Source organism: Cupressus sempervirens, chromosome 2 (genome assembly GCF_028749045.1).
Source record: "Cupressus sempervirens isolate cs-2001-9-10 chromosome 2, ASM2874904v1, whole genome shotgun sequence".
In the NCBI taxonomy this organism is placed as follows: Eukaryota; Viridiplantae; Streptophyta; class Pinopsida; order Cupressales; family Cupressaceae; genus Cupressus; species Cupressus sempervirens.
In genome coordinates this window covers 676172442-676197511 of record NC_143119.1, presented here as the reverse complement: position 1 = coordinate 676197511, position 25070 = coordinate 676172442, and positions in this window count along the sequence as shown.

The window sequence follows — 25070 nt, the reverse complement described above, 5'->3', positions numbered from 1 at the left end:
AGTGGCACTAGAAGGAGGGTTGAAAGCCATTCTACCCCAAAACCCAAGTTGTTGTCTAAAATTTCTACAATTTTCAGAATTTATGAAATTTTCCAAGTCTATCACTGTCAGAAGGTGCAATTTTTCAAGGGACACTTTTCAAAGGTGTGCTTTTTTAGAGTTGCACTTTTTCAAAGTCAACACAAACAGGAAGATCATGATCCACCATCTCTATTTCAGCGACCTTTAAGGTCTTCACTCAATGGACACAAGTTCCTAAAAATTAATCATTTTTGAAAGCCTTAGAGTGATAAAGTGATACCTAGGCCCCATCCACTCACATTAAAAATCCCATCATCATCATCCACTCTACATTCACTTCACTAATTCCCATCATTATGCAACATGTCTTTCTTCAATAACCAAAGTTCACCTTTGAACCTAATTGGTCCATTACACAATTTGCCCAAAAATCATAAAAAGTTTTGCTATGGTTCTTCTATGGAGAATAATGAATAACAAAAGATCATATTAAAATATTAAAGGAAATTTGTAATCAGAACTAGATTTAGCATATGGACATGGTCTATCACCTTTTCCGTTATACTTTGGGGGAAACAACATTCAATTGGTACCTCAATCTACCAACAACATCAATAAGAGATTGTAACACTTTTGAGATCAAGTTTCTGGCACAATTCAAGGTCTATATTGATCTAGCTATCCTACATCATTAGTTCATCTCAATTAAGAGGGATCCCCATGTGACTATTTCACACTTTAATCATCACTTCTATAGGATATATCAAAGAATGGAGTTTCCTTACACTACCACAAGAGATTTCCATCCATATCTATTTGGAAACAATGGATTCATTAAGTTTTATTTTTCTAAGAAGGCTCCCACCTAGAGTCATTGATACCATTGAAAAGGTCTTCAAAGAGGCTATTACATTCGCAAAGTAGGTAGATCCTCATGGTGGAGGGAATTTTGTGTCTTTATTCACTTTGAATAATACAATAGCCATACCACCATTTCTAGTAGGAGCGTCTACTATGCCCAATCAAATGCTCCTATTGAATGCAATACCTTTACTATTACAAGTTAATGCTGCTCCAATGCCAATAATTACATATTCAGGGTATAAGCCCCAAAAGATTACATTATTTGATTAGAAGACTTCTCTACTTGCTAAACTCAAGAACAATATGGCTAGTGAGTTTGAGGCCATGAAGAAGACAATGTCTCTTTTATTAATGAACTCATCAGAATAAAGTTGAAATCCTTAAGAAACCAAGGCGATAATCCAAGGCAACTTGCTGCCCAAAATAATTATTCTCAAAATCAAAGCATAAATTATGCCCGCTATGGTAACATTAGCAATGAGAATAATGGTATTATAGGTATGAGTCTAAGTGAAAATGGATATGGGCACAATAATGTTTTAGATCAACCTCCCTAAATCATGGAGGAACAACCTTTGCAATTTAGTGCAATGGTGTTTGAATCATATGATAAATCTATAGGAAGACAAAATGATGAAGATGATCAAGAGGAGTTTGTGTTCCCATTCAATGAAGAGAAAGAGAATGGATGCTTTGAGATACGTGTTTATTGTAGCAATAATATGAACACAAAAAGTTTGAAAAGTACAAAAGAATCTCTAATGGATGATGTCTCTCTATGGTTACATCCTACTCCTCCAGATATGTAGGTCTCTAACACTCCAATGCATTATGAGGCTCAAAACAAAATTACCCTAATAGTTTAGAAGGAATTACATGTTAAGGATGACATTTTGAAAGGTTTTATGGATAATATAACAAGAAATTTGAAGTATCTTAGAGAAGATCAGAATCCAAACATCCTTTTACTTCCTAAATATTGCCGCCTCTGCCAAAGGATTCATTTAGAGTTGGAATGTGTTAGTTGCCAAGATGCAATATCTAATGTGTTAGTGTAGATAGATCAACCTAATGAAATTGTTGGAAGTAAATAAATTGTTTCAACTTTTGATCTAATAAGTGTGGATATCCTAGGAAATTTTAAGAAGGTAGAAAATTTTGAAGTTCCAAATATCTATAGAGTTGCAAAAAATGAAGGAAATGTAGAAGATCCAAAGGTTATTGAAATTTATGAATCAGGAAGTCATGAAGAAGAAGATACAAATGCTTCCTACTATGATATTGATCCCCCATTAGATAATGATGAGGTACCTCCCTCATAGCAAGATATGCCATTAACAAAGATCGATAAAGTTCTTAATTTGGTCTCAATCTTGGCTAAGGAAATGCCATTTTGTGGGTATTCTACACATATATCAGACCATGCAATAACCGAGTCATGTAGAATCCATCTATTTGGGTTCCATTCAGAAGTAAGTTGTCCCAATTTCTTATTATCTTGGGAGATCACAATAGAGAGTAAGTATGATTTTGAACATGCTTCTTTGGGATATGAGTGAGAAAACACCTTGATGAATGATATTAATAAATCCTATAATTCAAAAGGAAAGATTATGATTGAGTTTTCTAGTCTCAAGGAGCCTAAAAGTGACAATTCATGGTTTAAGGCTAATGATGGTGATAATAAGGACCATAAAAATAATGCTCTATCTTTTGGGTCTTGTTTTGATAGCTATATTACACAATAAATGCTAGTGTTTCCATGTGCATGTGGAGTTGTGTACCATGAGATAAGGCCACCAGAAGGATAAATTACAATGTGTGAGTGTACCCCTATGGTGGGGGACTCACTGGATTAGGTGATATCTTTCCAATATTCCTTCCAGTTTGATGATTTTTAATTTTAATATGATGCTAAAGGTAATAGAACTTGTTTGTGAATTAACCATGGCCATGGAGAGTAACCACAACTTCTGATTTTGTGTGATTTGTACCCAAAATTTGAACCAAGATTGTCCAAATTTTATTTTTCTGAGTACAAAAACAAGTTAGCATTTTTTAGAACTATATGGGTTGGGTTATTACTATTTCACTTAATGAGAAATCTATTGATAACCACCCCACATTATTATTATTTAGGGTTTTCTTTATATATGTTTTTTTGTTTTTATTTTTAGTCTTTTTAGTTAGGTGTTAGTTTTCTTTTTGTCAAGTCTATTTTGCTTGGGTTTTTTGCATCTTTTTTTTTGTTTGTCTTTGAGTCAGGGAGTCACTATGTTTTTTTGGGGTTGTTCCTAACATGTGGTTCATCCCAATTGGTCTCATTTTTTGGAAGTGGTATTTCCTTGTCAAAGCATTTGAATAAATTTGTTTCTTGTACAGACTAAATATAGTTGTTTATCACAGGTAAAGAAGACTTTTGGCCTTACAATAGGATTCTAGATTGATCACTCTCAATACTTTACAAATTTAAAGAATTGGTCAAGTAGGTTGCTTTCAACCCAGGTGGATAGTGGTTAAGGGGTAGTCCAAAACTTTCCTATTTGAACAGAGGATTTCCCCAGTGAGTTATTAAAATCACTTGTTGGTCCAAAAGTTCATTAAAAGAGGAACACATGAGTCATTAGATTGGAAAAGGTACATAAGAAAGGAACACCAACACCTTGACCACATAGTCTAATCATTCTCAAGAGGGAAAAAAATGGTGTCATCAAATAGGACTCTAGAACTTGGTATGAACCAAAATAAGATGATCAACAAGAGCTAGTACAATATAATCATTGGCTCACTTAAAAAAAACAAAAGTTTCAAGTAAGAATCAAGTGGAAATGCATGAGCTCCATGAAGTTGAAAAATGGATAAATAGAAATACAAAAAACAAGTAATTGATGACTCATTAAGAGCCCTTTGGATGATTTCTCACATTTGGTCATATAGTGATTGGAAATTTGTTGATGGGGATTTCTCAAGCTCTTATCAGTTAGTGAAAGATTATTTCTATGTTGTTGCACACTCATGATGGTTGGCACTTAGGAGCATTAAGGGACATTGAACACACACTAAGCATGAAAATTGAAAATTTGAGTTTCTTGTTTGAAGTTCTCAAAAACCACAAATACATTTGGAATTAAGTTGCAAACTTGATACAAGTTTGAAAAATGTTTGCTGATAAAGAAATGCCTTTTTCATTTCTTCCTTTTCTCAGGGATATTTGTTTTGATTCCACAACACACTCCCCACTTTTGACTTTGGAAATGGGGACCTCCTTTTTTTTGCTCACTAAAGCTTGTTCACCAGAACAGGGTATCTTCTAAGGTGCTTCAAAGAGTGGAACTTTGTAGTTCAAGTTTAAGAGTCTGGCTAGTTAGCATCTTTTTTACCCACTAGCATTAGTATACTAATGTTTATCTTTTGTGTAGGTCATCATGGCATCCTAATTATCCATATCACAAAAATTACCGTGGTATTACATGTGCATATTAAACACAAGCACCTTGAGATTTTTGATAGAAGACCATTTTTTACTTTGGAAATGGGGACCTCCTTTTTCTTGGCTCACAAAAGCTTGTTCATCAAAATAGGGTATCTTTCAATGTGCTTCACAGAGTGGAACTTTGTAGTTGAAGTTTAAGAGTTTGGTTAGTTAGCATCATTTTTACCCACCAACACTAATATATTGATGTTTATCTTTTGTTTAGGTCATCATGGCATCCTCATTATCCATAGCACAAAAATTACCATGGTATTATTGTTAGAATTATTTAGAATAACTAAGAGGGGGGGTGAATCAGTTATCCAAGGTCCAAGGATGTCCAATAAAACTTTTTCTACAAATCCTTAATGGCACATAACTAAAATTATCATGCATGTAATTAAACATTAAACAACCATGAAAAGTAAACATGCATCACACCATAACACTAAGGATTTGATAACCCAAAAACCCTCCAAGAATAAGAAGGTAAAATTGGAGTGGGGATGATGCCCACAAAATAATTACGCAATTGCTTTCAACCACTTCTTATGATCTGCCCTGTTAAAGGCCTACCCTGTTAAAGGCTATAGCACATTGTTAAATGTGACCTTGTTAAAGGATTTAAGAACATTCAACTTGGAATATCACCCTGTTAAAGGATTTACATAGAGCTGTTAGGCTCACCCAAGTCTTATGGGATTTGTAGTCACCTTCTCAAAAGAATCTTTCATCCCTCTCTAAGGATCTCCTATCCTCCTCCTAAGGATCTCTTATCCTTCTCCTAAGGATCTCTTTATCCTTCTCTTGAGGATCTCTTTATCCTTCTCCTAGGGATCTTCTATTCTTTTCCTAAGGCTTATCCACCTAGCTGTTAAGCTAACCTAGCAATGTAGGGTTTTCAATATCTAATACAATGGTAAGCAAGTATTAGAAGGGTTTTGACTTGATATAGATTGCAACCCTAACTGTGTATATTTCAGATCACTCTTCAATTCCTTTCTTTTCTTGGCTTCTCTTCCTTGCAGTGCTGATAGCTTGTTCATCCTTCAAGATCTGTCTCCTTGAGTTCTTCCACTTGTTATGCTAATGCAATCTCTAGTCACTTGATCAACTCAGAGTCTTGATGCTCTGTTATTACTCCTCTTGGCTTCTTCACATGATCACACTTATGACCAATTCCTCTCTTGCACGCACACTTGATCTCTAACCTATAACTCCTTATAAAGAAGTTCTGTTCTTCATTTCCCACTCAAATCTTAATTTTCTCTTGAGAAAACGGTATTATTTTTCCCTCCAAACTGTTTCTTCTGGAAACTTCATGATAAATCCATTAGCATTTGCCTTGGATTGGTTTTCATGGATTACATAGAATTCTGTGACATCTACTCATCATTCATAACTTCAAACTACTTTACAAAATTTGATGTAACAACCTTATCGTTGCTAATCTAGCAAATCTTGTCTTAACAAATAATGCAACAACTCGACATTATTGATTTACTGATGCTTGACACCTTCTATGTTACTCGACTTCTTAATGTTATTTATTGGCACTCAACAGCTGAAGCATTTTGGCTTTGCTCGGCACTTGAAAACTTACTCGACATCCATTATCTTTTTTTGCTACTCAGCACCTGAAGGATTCTGTGTTACTCCACATCTGAGTAATCACTCAGCTCCTAAAGACTGCTCGACACCTAAAGATCACTCAGCACACACTAAGTTGAACTTGCTCGGCTTCAATTGAGAATCTGTTTGGCTCTAACTAGCTTGCTCAGCTCTTTCTAATGAACTTAGTTAATCCTTACAGATGTATCTCAGTGTGTCCATCCTCTTAGAGTATGTCATTAATACATTATTTTACCAATGGCTTAGCTGATCCTTATACTTCATTACATCATCATAACTTCAACCTTTCTCTAGGTACTCTAGTTACATCTTATTGATTGCCACCTCCTTGTCAATCAACTAATTGATAGTATTTGGATCACTAAAGCAATTGTCATTCCTGCAAGTAGAAAGTTTGACATCAATGACAAAACAATGATTGAAACATTCTTTACCAATTCCATTTCTCTTCATTCATGATCTTTTCAATCATTTTCAACAATTACATGTGCATATTAAACACAAGCACCTTCGGATTTTAGATAGAAGACACAAAAGGAGTTCAAGTCTATTAAAATGTTGAACTATAAAGAGGGCATAAATCATTAAAAAGATTAGGAATAAGTACACTAGAGTGCTACCAGACCCCATCTGAAAAAATTCAGAAACTATTTCAAAATTGGGAACTTTGATTTTTGGGTGAATTGAGTACCTTGCACACTTCCTTGAAGGTGTACAGGTGTGTAGGTACATAGGTGCATAGGCACACAATTTGATAATTAGGTGAAGGAATTGTCTCTAGAAGGTGCAAAGGTGTGAAGCTGCACAATTTGATGATTAGGTGAAGGATTTGTCTCTAAAAGGTGTGCAAGTGTGCATTATAATTTTGAAATATGCATAAGTTGAAGGACTCTAGAAGGTACACAAGTACGGAGGTGTGAATGTGCAGAGGTGCATAATTCTAAAGTCTTGAAGATGCCCAAAGTCCAAAGATGCTAGGGTGCACAAGTGAGCAATTTTACAAAGTTTTGAAGGGAAAAGTGCATAGGTTCTCAAGGTATGTAAATAGGCCTAAATCATAAAAATATCAAAATAATTACACAAGAGTTATCTAAAACCACATTTGAGAAAAACCCAGAAATTGTTTTCAAAACTGAGAACTTTGATTTTTGGGTGAATTGAGCACCTTGCAGACTCCCTTGAAGGTGCATAGGTGCACAAGTGCACAATTTGAAGATTTGGTGAATGAATTGTCGCTAAAGGTGCACAAGTGCACATATCTTAAAAATATAGAGCCCCCTTGAGGTTCCAAACATTACCATGGCTTCCTTGTCTTCTACAACAACTAAGCTCACACTCAAACCCATGACTTTCAAGTTCCAGGGAATGTCCAAGAAGTCACACTTCATGATTTCCATGAGGAAGTGAGAGTAAAGTATGAAGATTTAGACTTGTTAAATCCTCAAGAAATCACCTCTTCCATCCAAAAGTTCAAAGGGAAACATCCACACATCATTTTGGTTGAAGGTCAACAAGACCGAGATGATGGAAACTTGAAAATTATGGAGTTGAAAAATTCTCACTCTTGGAAAATTGTGGAGTAAAAATAAATTATTACCTTGGAAAAATTGTGGAGTTAGATTTTTTTGTCAATTTTAGTCCTATCACCAAGGTGTACTTTTTGAAGGTGCACTTTTCTCAAAGGTGCGTCGACAATTTTGAAGAAGCAATGCATCGACAATTAACTACTAGTTGTTATTTTAGAGCATTTCATGCATTAGAAATGCATTTTGATGGTAGTTCAACTCCCAAAGACACCTAGAGAAGGTTGAGCTTCCATTTTTAGAGCTCTTAGTGACTCCCAGATTATCTTATGGCTTCTATCTTCTTATCTCCTTCTTTTATTTTTTTAAGTCATGTAAAGGCTCATGCACCCATTAGTTGATATAAATGAGGATGGAGACTTAGTTAGCACCATTCAGAGAGTTAGTTTGTATGTAGATAGCTTTATTTTAATAGTTTTTTAGCATGAGTTTGCATTAGAAGACCTCTTACTCTTAACACAAAGGGAGGAGAGGATTTATTTTAAATATAAGGATGTAATATGTACTCTAGATCGTTATTTTGATGTAATAATATATGCTATTTGTGCTCTCATTCTGAGTGTAGTAAATATTGCTGGAGTGTGTTATTTTTGTGAATGTATGTTCATGAATAATAATGGAGCTAATAGTTTAATTGTGTTATTATGATTGTGTGATCTTTTAGTTATGGTGTTTTCTATATGTTAACGAATTCTACTATTGTAATGATTTGGAGAAAGGATAATCTTTGTTCTTGCATAACTTTTTGTCTCGTGCAAGTGCACTTTTCATGGCCTCGTGATTTGATGAAATGTGAAATGTCTTTTAGTTATTATTGAAGTTCCCACTGATGATTGCATCAATGTAGTTGAGGAAACACTACTCCTAATTTCATTGGTTTCCTACTAGATCCTTTTGATGATTTAATTTGCAGATGTGTTGTTACTTTGGCTTATGTCCATTAGGACTTTCTCTTTTAGTAATTTTCTTATAACCTCTTGTTACTCTATCTTTATTATTTTATTTTCAAACACTTGGTTAAAATAAGAGTTCATATAGTTGCATTGATAAAATTGCATTCATCATAAAAATAGAAAATACAAAAAATATATCTTTTGTGGTTACATTTCAACAACAAGTTGTGTAGATTGGTTGGTACCAACAAAGATCTCCTTGTTAACATACACATTTATCTTCAATTGAGTTAGCCAGCAAGTTGAAAAAATCCATCCTGAACCTTGGAGTTGTTCATTGATCAACTTTTCAAGAGAGAGATCCAAAAGGATTTCTGATGTTAAGCACTGTGCAAAATGACCGTTGAATAAGACCTATAGGGACATATTTCTTATGTTCAAAAGCATTGAAAGGGGTCATAGGTGTATATGAGAAATGTTAGTATGCTAATAGAAACCAAATTTAAATAAAGCTTTTACAAACTAAACAAAATTCATAAACTTCAAGATAGACTAAGATGAGCTCTCAATTGAGAATATGAGCCATTAATGGGCTCTCTCAATGAGAAGCTCTCTTGTTGAGTAGCTTTGTCTAAATAGATAGGATGTATGATCAAGCTTTATGCTTCAAAAAGGGCTTCAAATGGAGTTGGAATTTGGGTGTGAGTGTATGGTTTTGATGTAAAATGGCTTCTTAAAATGGCATTATGACTTTACTTCATGGATTGTGTTGTTTTGCAAAGGGGAAGGATCCAATTTATAGGCAAGAGGCTTGAGGGATTGAGGGCTAAGATGCAAGGATGGGGAAAAGCTCATGGAGGGCTCAGATTGCATGAGAGGAGAGCACATGGATTGTGCTTCCTTATAGCCAATCAGGGAGTGACACATGTCACAGGGTGAGAGGATGGAGGAAAGGGGAAGGATGAGTCAACAAAGGAGGCTCAAGGGATAAAATCTTCATAAAGACCCTCATAATGGCTTGTAAGAGCAATAAAAGGGCTTGGAAGAGTCATTTATGGCCTAGTGGGCTTCATAAAGTTTTATGGTTGAGATATTTTGAGGGAGATGAGAGCAATTTCGACTTGGGCTTGATTAGGAGGGTTTTAAGCTTGCTTAGGATTGTGCAAATGATTAGAGGATGGATTAGGATGGTTTAGGATTAGCTTAGGGATAGGCAAGTGGATGACATTTAATGAGGGTGGGTGAAGGAGGAGATATTTGTTAACTTTGGCTTGGGTTAGTAAGTCTTAACCCATTTTTAGGGAATGTGACAAGGTTAGGAGGGGATTAGGATTAGGTTTAAAGACATTTTCTAGAAGAGTCTAGACTTTGGATGAGGATAAAGACTTTCTAGAATAGTCTAGAATTTCCTAGGATGAGGATGAAGACTTTCTAGAAGAGTCTAGAACTTCTTAGGATGAGGATAAATTAGATTTTTAGGAAATAAATAAAGTTTTATTTATTTCAAGGGTTTGGGTTGAAGAGATATTTATTAAAACTTTTTTAATAAACATGAGGATTAATATTTAATCTTAATTAAATATTTTGAGTTGGGATTAGGGGTAGGAAATGATGGGATTAGCCTTTAATCAAAATTAAAGAAGGATTAGAAGATTTTGGAAGAGGTTAGTGGTCTTAAGAAAATTGGCCAAGTTTTGGGCAAAGAATAAATTTTTTATTTATTTTGAGTTTTTTGGTCAATTTATTAATTAAATAATTAATAAATAAGGAAATAATGTTTAAATAAGATTTAAACATTTTTGGGAGGGATTCGTTAATTAAATATTTTTAATTAAGAGAAAGGGATTTAATGGCATAAAAATAAATAAATAAATTAAATAATTAATTAATTAATAAATGATGATGTCATCAGGAATTTTTTAGAAAATAAAAATACTTTATTTTCTAAAGGTTTTTAGGTGTCTACAATAGGATAACCTATAATGATCCCTTTTGGCCCATTCGATGATAATATATGTCCCTAAGGATCCTAGGAACCCTAGGGGCATATCTCATATGTTCAAAAGGATTGGAAGAGGTCACAGAGTACCCTATGACCCATTTTAACCCATTCAATGACAACATATGTCCCTATGGATCCTAAGACCCCTAGGGGCATATCCTATATGTTATAATGGTATTTAAGGGGTTATAGAGAAACCCATGACCCCTTTTGACCCATTCAATGACAATATATATCCCTAGGGGTCCTATGAGACCTAGGGACATATCTCGTATGTTTGAATGGGGCAAAAGGGGTTATAGGGAAATCTGTGAACCCTTTCAACCTATTTTATTAAACCATATATTGCTAGGGGTCCTAGGATCCCTAGGGACATATCACATATGTTTTATGGGTCAAAAGATGTCAAAGAGTAACCTATGACCCCTTTTGATCCATTTGATCAAATTATCTGTGTCTAGGGGTCCTTGGTACCCCTTTGATCTATTTGATGAAAATATATATGGACCCCTAGAGACATATCTCATATGTTCAAAAGGGTCAATTTTGACCCATTTGATGACAACATATGTCCCTAGTGATCCTAGGAACCCTAGGGACATATCTCACATGTTCAAAATGGTTAAAATGGGTCACTAGTATAATTTTGGCAAATAAATGGCTACATGACTAAAAAATTTAGTCACAAGACTAAAATATTTAGTCATATGACTAAAATTGATCAAATTCTAGTAATTTTTTGCACTTTATATGTATAAGTGACTAAATAAATGAGTACTTTGGTCATTGGGTGAAATTGTAAGGCTAGAAAAAGATATCTGACTAAATAAATGATCAAATAGATGACTAAATATTTGATAACTACTAATTAGTCACCCAAAAAAATGACTAAATGAATGATCGATGATTTTTTTATATCATATTAATGCATTCTTTCACTTTCTTATAACTTTTATTTCTCCCCAATGGTGTTTTTGTCCTATAAATACACCATTATCAGTTTACTTCCTCAGATATCCTCTCAACTAATATTGAACTAGAAATGAACTGAAACTCACCCCAATGTGCACTTAAACTTGTCAAAATCTATCTATGAACTCCTCAAATTTTATTTATATATTAGAAAATTTAGGTGAGTTGTTTAGTTATAATAGAAGATTTCATCTTACTATGAAAAAATGGTCCATTTCTTTCATTAAATAATTTATATTAGTATTAATTTAAAGTGTATAAGGAAACATGAGTGTATTTGACATAAAACTTGATTATCTTCCCCAAAATATTTTTCTTTCTAGGATTATTAAATATGCACAATTTGTGCCAAAACAATTTTTCACTTTCTCCTTGATTTTTCCAAAATAAGAGCTTTATATTAGGGTATAGATTCTAACAAAATATAATGGAAGGACTTTTATTAGATTTTCAAAGATCTCTCTCTCTCTCTCTCTCTCTCTCTCTCTCTCTCTCTCTCTCTCTCTCTCTCTCTCTCTCTCTCTCTCTCTCAGCATCACCCTATTAGTAATGGATCCTAATTATCTTCTTCCTAAGATTTTTCTTTCTAGGTTCATAGAATATGCATAATGTCTATCTAATTATCAATAGCTTTCCTAAGGCTTATGTCTATAAAGACAAACACAAGGCCAGTCATTGTATTTTCATGATTCATACTAAAAAATAAATGTAATAAAATACCAAAACACTTAATAAAAAATTATTAAGCTATAATTTTGAAGAATTTGTTTGATTTTCATAAAAAAAACACATACAACATGATTTTGTTAGAGCACTTTCAGTTCCCCTATATTTTTCAAACTTCTAGGATTAGGGTTGAGTCAATGTGATTTTATGTTTGTGTCTAGATTTCCATTAAGGAACTTCTCCTCTCATCTACCCCTTTATGTGCACCTAGGTGGGCATTCAAAAGCAATCTAATGCATTTATTCATATTAGGTGATAAGAAAAGGGAGGGTAAGTCTATGCATTTCCTAGATGAGAGGGAAGTTGTTTTGAAGCCCTAATGCTTTGATCAAGTGTTCATGGTAAAGATATGATGTATTCAAAAAGAAGAGCACACTTATATTTAGAGAAAAAGGTAGTAGAGGACATCGAGATCAAGGCCAAAGGATATGATGTAGATCATGGAAATGAGTTAGGAGGAAGAGCATTCAAATCAAATGTAGAGGAAGCAACACAAGCCTTCAAGAATGCTCAATCTATTACACAATGGAAAAAACCCTAGTCAAAGGTGGAAAGAACGAAGATGGAAATCAAATCAATGGTGAATAATGCATTAGAATCTCCACATCACATGTTGAAAGGTCAATTGCCCTTAGAGATGGATTCCTAACCATTAGATGAGGATCAGATCAAAGGTTTTCACACCATTGCAAGAAATCTACTAAACTCACAATATCACAACTTATATTCCATATGATGAAAGATAAGTTGTGAAATCATGAAAAGTGACCTAGGTGGTTAAATGTGTAGTCATCACAACACATAGTTAAAAGGGAAGTTAAAATCTTAAGTTGTGAAGTTGCACACTATTGATCTCAGATGGATTTTGACATATGAGTGTCTATACACTTAATTTATTTTATAACTTAGTTCATTCCAAACAAGTAATGCATGTTAAGCATAACATGTTAGATAGTTCGTTTCGAGTGAGTTACTTAGTAAGTGCTAAGCAGTCAGTATGTGCCAAGTAATTCAGATGCCAAGTGACATCATTGAAGTTGCAATTGATGTTGAGCATCAAGGACTTTAGATGCTAAGTAAGACAATTTTGACATAGTTGTTTGTAATGGAACAAACTACTATGTAAACCATTTTGGAGCTGACTTAAGGATTATTTTGCAATATTAAATGATAAGAATGAATCTTAATTATGAATCCCTATGCAATACATAACTAACCCTAAGTCACCTAGGTCTAGATGGATGAATTATAATCATCAATTTATACCTAACCCTAAGTCACCAAGATCTTCTTAAGGAGGAAAAACCCTAAACTTTGTTATGAATGTAGAAGGAGCAAAGAGAGAAGTTTGCATGTGCAAACTGAGCATTCATGGTGGCTAGGGAGTTGTGATGTGAGATACATTATAGAATAAGTTAGAGGAGAACAAAGGAAAGGAGTTAGATGGCATAAGTGATACATTTGATCAAAGAAGGATCAAGGATACATGCAAAGAGGTGATTTGTTATCTAGCACTAGAGTGATAATCACATGATTATTGCTGAGACATTCTAACAGGTGAATCAATTAAATCTCTCAACAAAGTAGTCTTAATAGGCTATTATAAATCCTTTTATAGGGTGCTTACTTCATTAGTTGAAGTCCTTTAACTAGGCACACTTCTAACATGGTGTTGAAATCCTTTAATAGGGTAAGATCTAACAACCTTTTAAGCCTTTAACAGGGCAAACCTTTCACAGGGTAGATCATATCTCATGATCAAACATTGTAACCTTCATTGGATACACTTTAAAACTATAGTAGTGAAGATTTTTTGGTGTCATCCCCACCCTACTTTTACCTTCTCATTGGAGGGTTTCTAGGTAATCATATCTTGTCTCATATGTGTTGAATGTTATATGCTTTCATGCTATGAATGAATATGTTTAGCTAGCTATTTCAATTTACATGCAAATTGTGAGATGGATGTGTGGTGAATGATTTTATGGTTGAAGTTTTGAAGTACTGATTCACCCCCCCGCCCTTAGAGTTTACTTTCCCTATTGTTTTTCGAAGAATTGGTATCAGAGCTTAGTTCTCTAGAAAGGAAATCTTTGCACTTTTGAGGAAAGATCTTGAAGATGGAAGTCTACAAGTTGGGAAAGACTATTGAGAACTAGAAGATTGAAATATAGCTTGCCTTACATTAGTTGAATGAAGTAAGAGAAGAGTTGAATTAATCATTGAAGAGAAGGAAAGAGATAGCTATTGAAGAGAATGGCACACAATACCAAGAGATTGACACTACTAAATTATTTGTAGATGGAAACACAAGTCAATTTGATGAAGTAGTTGTAGATTTGATGGAAAAGAATGGATCCCTAACTGAAGAGGTTAGAAATCTAAAGATAGAACAATAAGTCCAATCAGTATTGCTATGTGAGGTGACCAAGAAGAAAAGGAAAGCTGAAGAGGAAAAGTCATGATTGAAAATGAAAAAGGATACTGACCAATAAACTAGAAGAGAAGACATTAGAGTTGAATAGGATTGTTCACATGAAACTGAAAACATTGAATCAAATGATGATTGCCAATCATGAATTGAATGGAAAAGATATTGAAATCACAACTTTGAAGTTTCAGAATGAACAACTAAGAAATGATCTGAAAAGAGAAAAATAATTTGCTAATATTTTTAACAAACCTAGTGAAGCTATCAAGTATTTTGAGCAATTGATTAGATCTCCTAGATCCAACAGTAATACTACTAGGTTGGGTTACACCAGTACTGAAGAAGTACAATTATCCAAAAGTGGTGAACAAAGGAGCAAAAAAGGGAATAAATCCAAACCTACTTGTCATAATTATGAAAAATTAGAACATACTGCTAATGTTTGTGGGAGCAAGACTGCAAATCAAAATCCTAAGAAAAAGTTCACAGGTCACTACCACAAGTGCAACAAGAAAGGACATCAAGAATGTGAATACAAAACCAAGATCAAGAGCACAAAAATATTTGAAGGATATTGCTATAACTATCAGAAGGATGGACATAGAGCATATGAGTGCAAATCCAAGCCCAAGTGGTCATCAAACAAATAGACAAAGGTAAAGCACAATGGAAAATCTTATAATTGGGATTATAATACTAGGTATAGTTGTCACTACTATCAAGAGTATGGACATGTTCTTGAGAATTACATAAGAACACTAGGTATAGTTGTCACTACTATCAAGAGTATGGACATGTTCTTGAGAATTACATAAGAACACATTTTAGTTTAAGTCAGACTACATGTTTTAGTTGCTTAAAGACTAGTCACATAAGTAGACATTGTCCAAAAAAGTCAAAGGCACCAAGTACCAAGTTCAAAAAAGGAAAAGAAAAGGCATACGTTGAGGAAATTAGAGTGTAGATGAATAAAACATGGAAGAAGAAGGTAGATGGCAGTACATCAAGTTCAAATGAGATCACTTCACCCAATGGGTTAGGTGACCACACCACTCCTAATTAAGCAATCAATAGGTATGTGTGGGACTGATATTTAACTAATATATCATACATTAGTTCCAAATATTTAGTTCTAAAAAGATTATATATGCATGAAGAGAGATGCAAAGTGTTGTTTAGAACTTGGAAGAAATCTTTAAGTTTTGTCAGTTTTCATGTTGTTGCCAAGCATGAAAAGTTTCACTTAAGCTACTGAGTGAAATCTAGTTGATGTCAAAATATCATAGGTGATAGTGTTGACCAAGCTTGTAGTGGTTGCCGAACTTGAAGGAAATTACATGGAAGTTGAGTCAGTCAGCATTGCTATTGTAGCTAAGTTTACAGTTGTGTAAGCATTGAGCATTAATTGTGAAGTTTTAAGGGCTATGTGGTCAATTTTTAATCCATTTGACATCATTCAAATTTTGAGAGAGCACAAAGAGCTTAAGGATAATTGAAGAGATCATTCCAAGCATTTGCAGATTGGATTCAACCACTGTTTGATACCATTTAGTCGATTTGTGAAGGTATTTATCATGTGCTGAGCTATGTTGTTTGAATTATTAAAAACCCTAGGTAATTGATATGGAATCTAGCTCTTCTACTACTAAGGCTAAAGAGGGAAAGGAAATTTTAAATGTTCAATTAATCATTAATGAGATCAGACAACCAAACTTTAGAGCAATTCCTAACATTACATATAAACAAGACCTGTCTAGTGTGCTATTGATGATACCACCACAAGTTTTAATAATTTAAGATGTAAGATGTTGTTACACATGTAAGGTGGGTAGCATAGGTGACATGGATATTAGAGACCTATATGGAAAATTACATGAAAATGAAATATTGAAGGAGGAATTTAAGATTGTAGAAAGAAAAGGGTTAACTTGTGCCCTAGATTTCCCCAATGTTTTCCAGATTGAGTGGATAAAATGTGTTTTGAGAAGGATTCATGAAAAATCTGTGTGGTTAGAGGATGGACCTATCAAGATTACCAAGAGAATTGTGTAGAGGAGCAAGGTATCCAACCCTAGACAAACCTAAGACAATGAGAAGTGATGCAAAAGAGGTTATTGAGAAAAACATAGGGGCAATGTGGAATAAGAGGGGAATGACAATTGGCACCATCATAGATCCCCTAGTTACTTTTGTAGTAAGGATAATTGCACATAAATTCTTTCAATCTAGTAGATTGAATAATGAACCTTGCATTGTTGTTGATGTAGGCTACAAGATAGTCAAGAAGGATCATACTTATGACCTTGCCGAGTTACAGTTAGAACAGTTATCAGAAAACTTGGGAGCCATAAGGTAAACCAAGAGTGCACAATGAAAGTTTGGTTCAATACTTGTTTGTATATTTTTCTGTGTAGAATACATTCCTTCTTTTGGTAAAGTTGCATGGAAGACAAATAGATCTGTTGTAGTGAAGATAGGTGAATACATTGAGAAACTTGGAGAAAATTTTGAGTCTACAATGACTAGCTACTTTGAAGACTTTAAGAAGTCAATGAAACAAAGAATGAGGATACCAATGTCACTAGTTGAGAAGCATTTCAATGATGTTTTCTTTCTAGTTGATACTAACTTCACATATGTTCAGACTGTAGTTCCAAGGGTGAGATGGCTAAAGTCTCTAGGTTATGAGATAAATGTGGATGATGCATTTGCAACAATTACTACTTTGTTGGTAGAAGAAGTAGATAAGAAGGATATAACCTTTGGTAACTATGATGTATCCAATTCAAAGATAACTATTGACTTGAAGACAACCTCTGTAATAAGGAAGAAGAACACAATTGTTAGGAAGCTCAAAGAAAAATTTGGTGAAGGGGCAAAAGAAGATGACAATGAAGATGATGGTGAAGAAGGTAAAGATGTACCTGCCCAAGAACCATTGGCCATTACTCAAGGTCAAGGAGAAAACCAAGGTGGAGAGGAAGAAGAAATTAAAGAAGGTGTTAGGATTAACCTTAGACAAAAATAATAGTTACATGCAAATATAACCAATATTAGAAAATAGTAGATTGCACATAAGAGAACACAAGACGCCAAGATTTAATGTCATTCACCCAATCTCTAGGCTACATCCACCAACAACAAGTCCAATATTATGAAGAGCTAGTGATTAAAACTTGATTACAATCCATAATCCCTTATAGCTTAATACCACCACAAGAACCAATCTTTGCATCACACATTATGAAAATCCCTAACCCTAAGCCTTTTTATACAAGATTTTTGCCACTTACAAAATTAGGACTAGAATAATAGAACAATAGTAGCTAATGCCTTTTACAATATAAGGTCATTTTTGGCTTTGGGGGTGCTACCCCCAAAAACCCCAGTGGGGACATTGCCCCTCGACCCCACCCTGTACTACAATAGGGAGTACACCTAGGGCACTACCCCAGGATCCCACAGGGGTGCTGCCCCTTGAACCCATCTTGGGGGAACTACCCCCAAACCCTTGTAGAAATAATCTGGATGGAAACTATGTTGAATAAACCTTTGTGTCTGATTAGGCTCCACATCACAACAAAAGGTGCTAACAGAGAAGAAGCCAATGAAGCACCTATAGCTAAAGAGAAGAAGAAAAAAAAAGCTAAAGCTCCAATAGTTAGCAAACCCAAGAAGGTTGTAAAAATGACACAACCTAAGCCTATAGTTCCTACTACTAGGGCCAACACAAGAGCTACTGCTAACAAGGTTGAAGAAGTGGAACAATCAAAAGGAAAGAGAACCAGGATAACTACATAAGAAGATGAGTTTGAGAAGAGACAAAGGAGAAAATACATTGCTCCATCCAAATTAGATGAGGAGAGGACAAAATATGATGACAACAACCAATTCAAAGTGGTAAGTCATAGTCCTTCTAATTTGAACAACTTATGTGAGAATATAAAGAATAATGCTAACTTATCTAGATTCACACATATTGAGTTTGATAAACTTAAAAAGATTGAGATGAACCAAGTGGAAGAGTCAATATATGCCATGATGACAACATTCAAGAAGACTCCAATTGAGCTTCCCAACTCTATACCCAAGAGTTTATATGATGGAGTTGAGAAAAAATGGCAGTTTAGTCTCAATATGGAAAGGTAAATCAGAGAGACTCCGCTGGTAAGTGTGATGCTAGAATTGGATAAGGCTACAATGACAAAGTCCATTAAGAAGTATATAGGTAGATTTTCTCCTAAATATAGGGCATTTAGTATTTTACAAAATGACACTGAGAATGTTTTTTAGAAGTTCAATTAGCTATGGAAAGGAATATATGGGCTAACAACACCTAAGAAAATTGAGCAAACAACTGTTGAGGTAGGTGAAGACAAAGGTGAGTAAGAAGTAATTGAGGTTACTAAAGATGAAACAAAAATAGATTCACATGTGGAAGACACTAAGAAGAATGCATATACATAGGCAACAATTGAAGTTGAGCAATAAACATAACAAAGTATACCATATATACACATATTGAGTGCCAATCCACAACATGTGATAAATATAGACACAAATACAATGAAGATCAAGGATGTTTCTGATACTATAGCTCATAACATCAATCCCCTAACAAAGGAGGATATGAAGAAGATATTGCTACACACCACCACCAAGGCACAACTATGAAGTCATCCTATATTGGTGAGTGTAGATGAAATTGAGAAGGCATAATTTTTTTCTTGTAGAGGAGGAAACACAAGATATATATAAGACCCCTCAATTTAATGTGGTACAACCTACAATGCCCATTGTAGTGTACCAAAGGAAAGAGACAACAATGGAAAATATTAGCACAATGGTGCAAAATGTTTTAGTACAAGAAGTTGCTACAGAAGATAAAGATGTGACACCATTTCAAATAGGTCAGGAAGATACTTCTATACCTACAACACAAACTCAAGGTGCAACCACTAGTACAAAAACAACAATATATTACTAAATAAACTACTAAAAATTGTAGATATGTGACTAATTTTGATCACATGACCAATGGTAGTTTATTATCAGACATTTATCTCCCAACCAAGTTTATGACTAAACTTTTTTAATCATTGATTTAGTCATTTATTGTGGTTAATTGGTAGTTTATTTTTATTTTTGGTAGTTTTTTGGGTAATATATATGGTAGTATATTTGGTAGTTTTTTGGGTAGTAGATATGGTAGTATATTTGGTAGTTGATTTGGTAGTTGATTTAGTAGTATATTTGGTAGTATATAAGGTAGTATATTTGGTGATATATTTGATAGTTTATTTAATCATTAATTTAGTCATATCAGGGCACGATGGAATTGAACCACCATCCTCCTACTTATAAAGTAGGCGCTCTTCCATTGAGCTAGTACCCTTTAAAGAATAATACAAAAAATTGACAAAGTTGTCTTCTTGACATTAGATCTACCATGATCATGGTCACTATAACATGATATAATCTTCTCGAAGAATACAAATTTTAGTTATTATGACAAACAACAATCTAAATCTTTATCAATAACAATTCAAAATTTTTTAATTCTTCTGTTCAAGCATTTTAAAATTATATTTCATGTCAATTACACTTCTCTAAATTATTAATGCAAATATATATAAGTAATAATATGTCAAAATTATCTAAAGACTATACACATAAATATGATAAAAAAGTGTCAAAATTGTTTAAGAGTTTCCAACTCTTTCAAATTCACCTTGATACTTAGAGTATTTAAACATTGCACTCAAAACATTACAATATAAAGTAATGAGCCAAATTTTCTAACAAATAACACATTGATCAACTATGTCATTTTTTCCAAATACTTTAGTGGCTACTACGTGAATGTTCCCTTTTTCTCTTTGAGATGAACAACTCCATCTATTTTATCTCTATAAGAAAGTGATACATTACTTGTGATAGTTATAATTTTTACATTGCCAGCTCCAATTCCATTTAGGTTTGCTCCATGTAAAATAAACAAGGACTATAAAATAAACAAGGACTAAATAATCCCAATACCAAAAACATGACCATCATATAGATCCAAAACTTTAACTTTATCCCCTTCTTTTAGTTTATCAAAATATTTCTGCAAAAATAAAAAATACAAAAAGAAACATATTAGATTACATAGGTAATGAAAGAACAAAAATATAAAATGCAATATTAATGTAATAGTTAGGATAAAGATTCATTTTTCATTGCTAAAGGTAAAATATTCTTGTAAAAAATTAAGGACACTCACAAAATGTTAAATAAATTAATAATATAATTAATTTATCTGTACCTTTCTCTAGTGTAATTTTCTATGGTTTTTAACATTTTAGTCATTTACTTACTATCACTATGTTGGCATGATACCTATTTCCAAGGGGATGAGGTGCCTCAAAGCTTGGCATGATGCCAATTGTAAGCAACAGTTGTTGGTGTATTGTGGAAGTACTCTAGAAAATAATGATGCTACCTTGGCCCAATGCATGTTCTCAAATTTTCCCAGATTGCATGCATTGGTCCATCTATAAGTAAATATAGTGACAAAAGAAATTCATTTAATTAGTTTAGTGCTGTAATTTTTCACATTGAATTTGGGTAGTGAGAGCTTAAAATCAGGATGGGATTTTGTTTCACCAAATAAGAACCCCCTTATACTCATTGTTTCTAGAAATAAGAAAACTATTTCATATTAATTATCACATTGTTCCTAGACATGAGAAACTAACCTGTATAAGAAAATGGTTGCTTTATTTTTTATTGCTTGGATATGGAAAATGCTAGCTTTTCTCTACAATTAATTTTTGTTCTATTAAATTAATAAGTGAGTTTATAGCTACTAGCTCTTACCTCGAGTTCATATCCAAGAACTTGTAGAATAGTTGCAACACTGAACAAAAAAAAGAACTATGACACTTCTTGAAAGATTGAACCATACTTGAGAAAGAAATATATAAGTTCATTAAGGCAAAACACAATTCTATTGCATGATAAGTAATAAAACCAAAATAATTTCTAAGATAATTGTGTTCTTACTAAAATTTGAAAGAAGAGATATAATAATGTTCATGTAATGCCCAAAATTTAAACAAGAAAACCCAACCAATTTTTTCCCCTTAACGTCCTCAATTTATGTCTATGTGTAAGACAAGCTAAAAAAATACTTTATGTAAATAACTAATCACTAATTAATACTTAAGATGGAAATGTATTACCTAAATCATAAGATGTTTTTCAAGAAGGTCCTCTTATATTATGTGATATCCCCCACTCTACAATAAGTTGTATTTGTCATTTTCTATACAGCCACCAAAAGTACTTTAGTAGTAGCTTCATTATCTATTGTGTCCATTGTAATATTATATTACTTTTTATCTTTTAATATTATTCTTTCCATTAATGTTATAATTATGTCCCCATCTCAGAGCAGATCAGTTAGAAATCTAGCGAACAATTTGAAGAATGCGACAAAAAGAAAAAATCCATATGGGAATCAATGGATAGCTAAGACATTTGGAAACCCTATGGAAGATTTTAAATCCAATACATATGCATTGCCAAATATTTTACCAAAATTCTACAACCCTGGCAGGGAGAGGATTAAGCCAGGAAGAATCCATCATTCTGCCTTCACTCTTAAAATTGATCTTAATACAAAGTATTTGGTAGAAACCTCAAATCCATTCATGGTCCTTAGTGGACAAAAAGAACATGAACATCTGAATGTAAAGTAGGCAAATCAAAATAACTTAGGGGCCACTTCGACTAAAACCCTAGTTATCCTAGCAAACAATTCAAAGAGAAGAGGAGGTCAAAATGTATCAATTGCAAATGGGAGGCACTCATCTCTCGAGCGAAGAACAAGATTCTTCGTGCAAAAGGAATTTGTTTCTCATGTGCGAAGATGTTTTCTCATGCAATGACGTGATTCTTTGTGTGAGACTTAAGATCTTCACATGAGACTTTGAGAACTTCATGCAAAATTTCACGAACTTCGCACGAGATTTTACGAACTTCACACAAAATTTTGTGACAGTCATGCTTAAAAGTTTCACTTTTGTGCTCAAAAATTGCACTTTAATTTGTTTTGGTGTATCATTTTGACTTGATACTGATTTTTTCATTTGTCATTTTTTTTGTGTGTGTAGGAGCTCTTTGATGATGTCACATTTAGATCGCACTACCCACCATATGGGGAGTTATTGCAAAGTCTCGATGATGCTAATCGGGCACACATTGCTTGATTGGGTTTGTCTTCACTATGCTGAATTCCAACCGTGATGGTGAATCACAACTTATTGATAGCTTTGGTGGAGCATTTCCATTTAGAGATGAACACTTTTCATTTGTTGATGGGTGAGATGATGATCAGCCCAGAGGATATATGGAGGATACTAAGGATCCCATTTCATGGTGCCCAAGTCATTTATGATATAGTGCCTCGAGCAGGGACAAAGGCACTATCCATCGTGTTTGAGAGAGAGCTACCGAGGGGTAGGGCCATCAGCTGGGATGAGCTGATGCACACCTACACACCGATGCATAGGCTGGCATCTGTGCTGGCTATATTTTTGAGCTATTTCTTATGTCTTGACAGAGGACAACATGGTTTGGAGTGCGGGTGGGGTTAGTGCATGTTGGCCCACCTTTTTCATGAGATGCACTAGGTAGTCTTCCATGAGAAGAAGACGATGGTAACTGGAGTGTATGTCTTAGAAATATGGGCATGGGAGCACCTTCCCACATGTAGGCCGATTCAGGAGAATGCTTGAGAGCCTATGGAGCCCTATGTATGCAGATATAGAGGGCACATTACCAAGGTCCACCTAGTTAAGATTGAGCACTGGAGGATACATCTTGATGACTTGGTCTTTGTTGTATGGTGACCTTGGCGAGAGATAGAGGACTGGGATGATGCCCCCAGAGAGCTACCATGGATGTTTAGTTCTCGACCGTTGGTGGGTAGGACCACATCAGTTATAGAGAGATTTGTGATTTTACAAGTGTGGCGTCAGTATGGCTGACCATAGGACATTTCTCCTAAGTATTGTGCCTATGCCAGGTTGTAGAAGTATGTTGAGCGGGGATGGCTAGCATGGATGGACCCAAGGCAGTCCATGATAAATATTTGAAGCCTAACTGTAGTTCAGTGGGACTACCTCCCAGAGGTAGTAGATGCAGGGATGACACCTGCGTATTAGGCATTTTTGATCAGCCATCTGTTCCCACCGCTTTACAGATCCAGTGGGGATGGCAGGACAGGCACAGAGGTAGGTGCCCCAGTAGCAGCAGGCATAGCCACAGTCACCAAGTCAGCTGCAACAACAGCTACAGGTCTGACATTGGGTACAACAGATGTAGATTCCTTTGTGGTAGCTAGGATTAGACCCAAGTGCTAGGGGTAGTGGGACTAGACAGAGTCAGCGGTGGTGATAAAGGATAGAGGAGGAGGCCCCACAGCAGGAGGCTCCACCACAGCAGGTGCCACGATAGCCACAAGCACCACCACAGCAGTAGGTACCACCACAGTGGCAGGCAACACCATAGTGGCAGGCACCACCACAGCAGTAGGTACCACCATAGCGGCAAACACTTGAGATGCTTGATGAGGATATGCTGGATCAGCCTGCAAGTAAGGTATAAGACACAATACAGTGGTATTGAGAGCAAATTTTTTAGGCCTCCCGACATTTGGGGGACCTATAAATTTTAGTGGTAGTCTGAGATGCATAGCTGGTGGAGAGACAACGAGAGATAGATCGATGGAGAGAGCGCATGGAGACTGCAGAGCAGAGATTGGAGTTGGCGTAGGATAAGGTCCACTTTTAGTTAGCTTGGGCAACTTACTATTATGCTGCATATACAAGTGCAGTAGCAGATGAGACACTTTAGGTTCAACGCTTTTCTCAGTATGCATGAGATTCTGGAGGTGCATGACCTCCTGTCAGACCAGATATACCACCACCACCTCTGCCACCTGCTACTCCTGCTCCTCTTGGAGGCAAGGGTACGAGACAGAGTTAGATGCTTTGTGCCTAACTCTGATTTTGATTTTTGGCTATGTATTGACTAGTGTGCCAACACCGCATGTATCATTTTTGATCAAATGCGCTCGAGTAGCACCCATACACACACACACACACACACACACACACACACATGCACACACACACACACACACACACACACACACACACACACACACACACACACACACACACACACACATGAGATCTTGAGCCGAGTATCCCTGTGTACATGTCATTGTCTATTTTGCTTTACTTTGATGTACATGAGATGTCAATATTACTATGATGAGATACATGTTATACTTTGATATTAATGCATATGTATTCTGATGTGATGTGATGTGATTAGGAGCATGTATAGTAGATGTTATGAGTATATGGATGCAATTCATATGGAAATGGACTGACATCTCATGTAGTGTTGCATGTTTTTT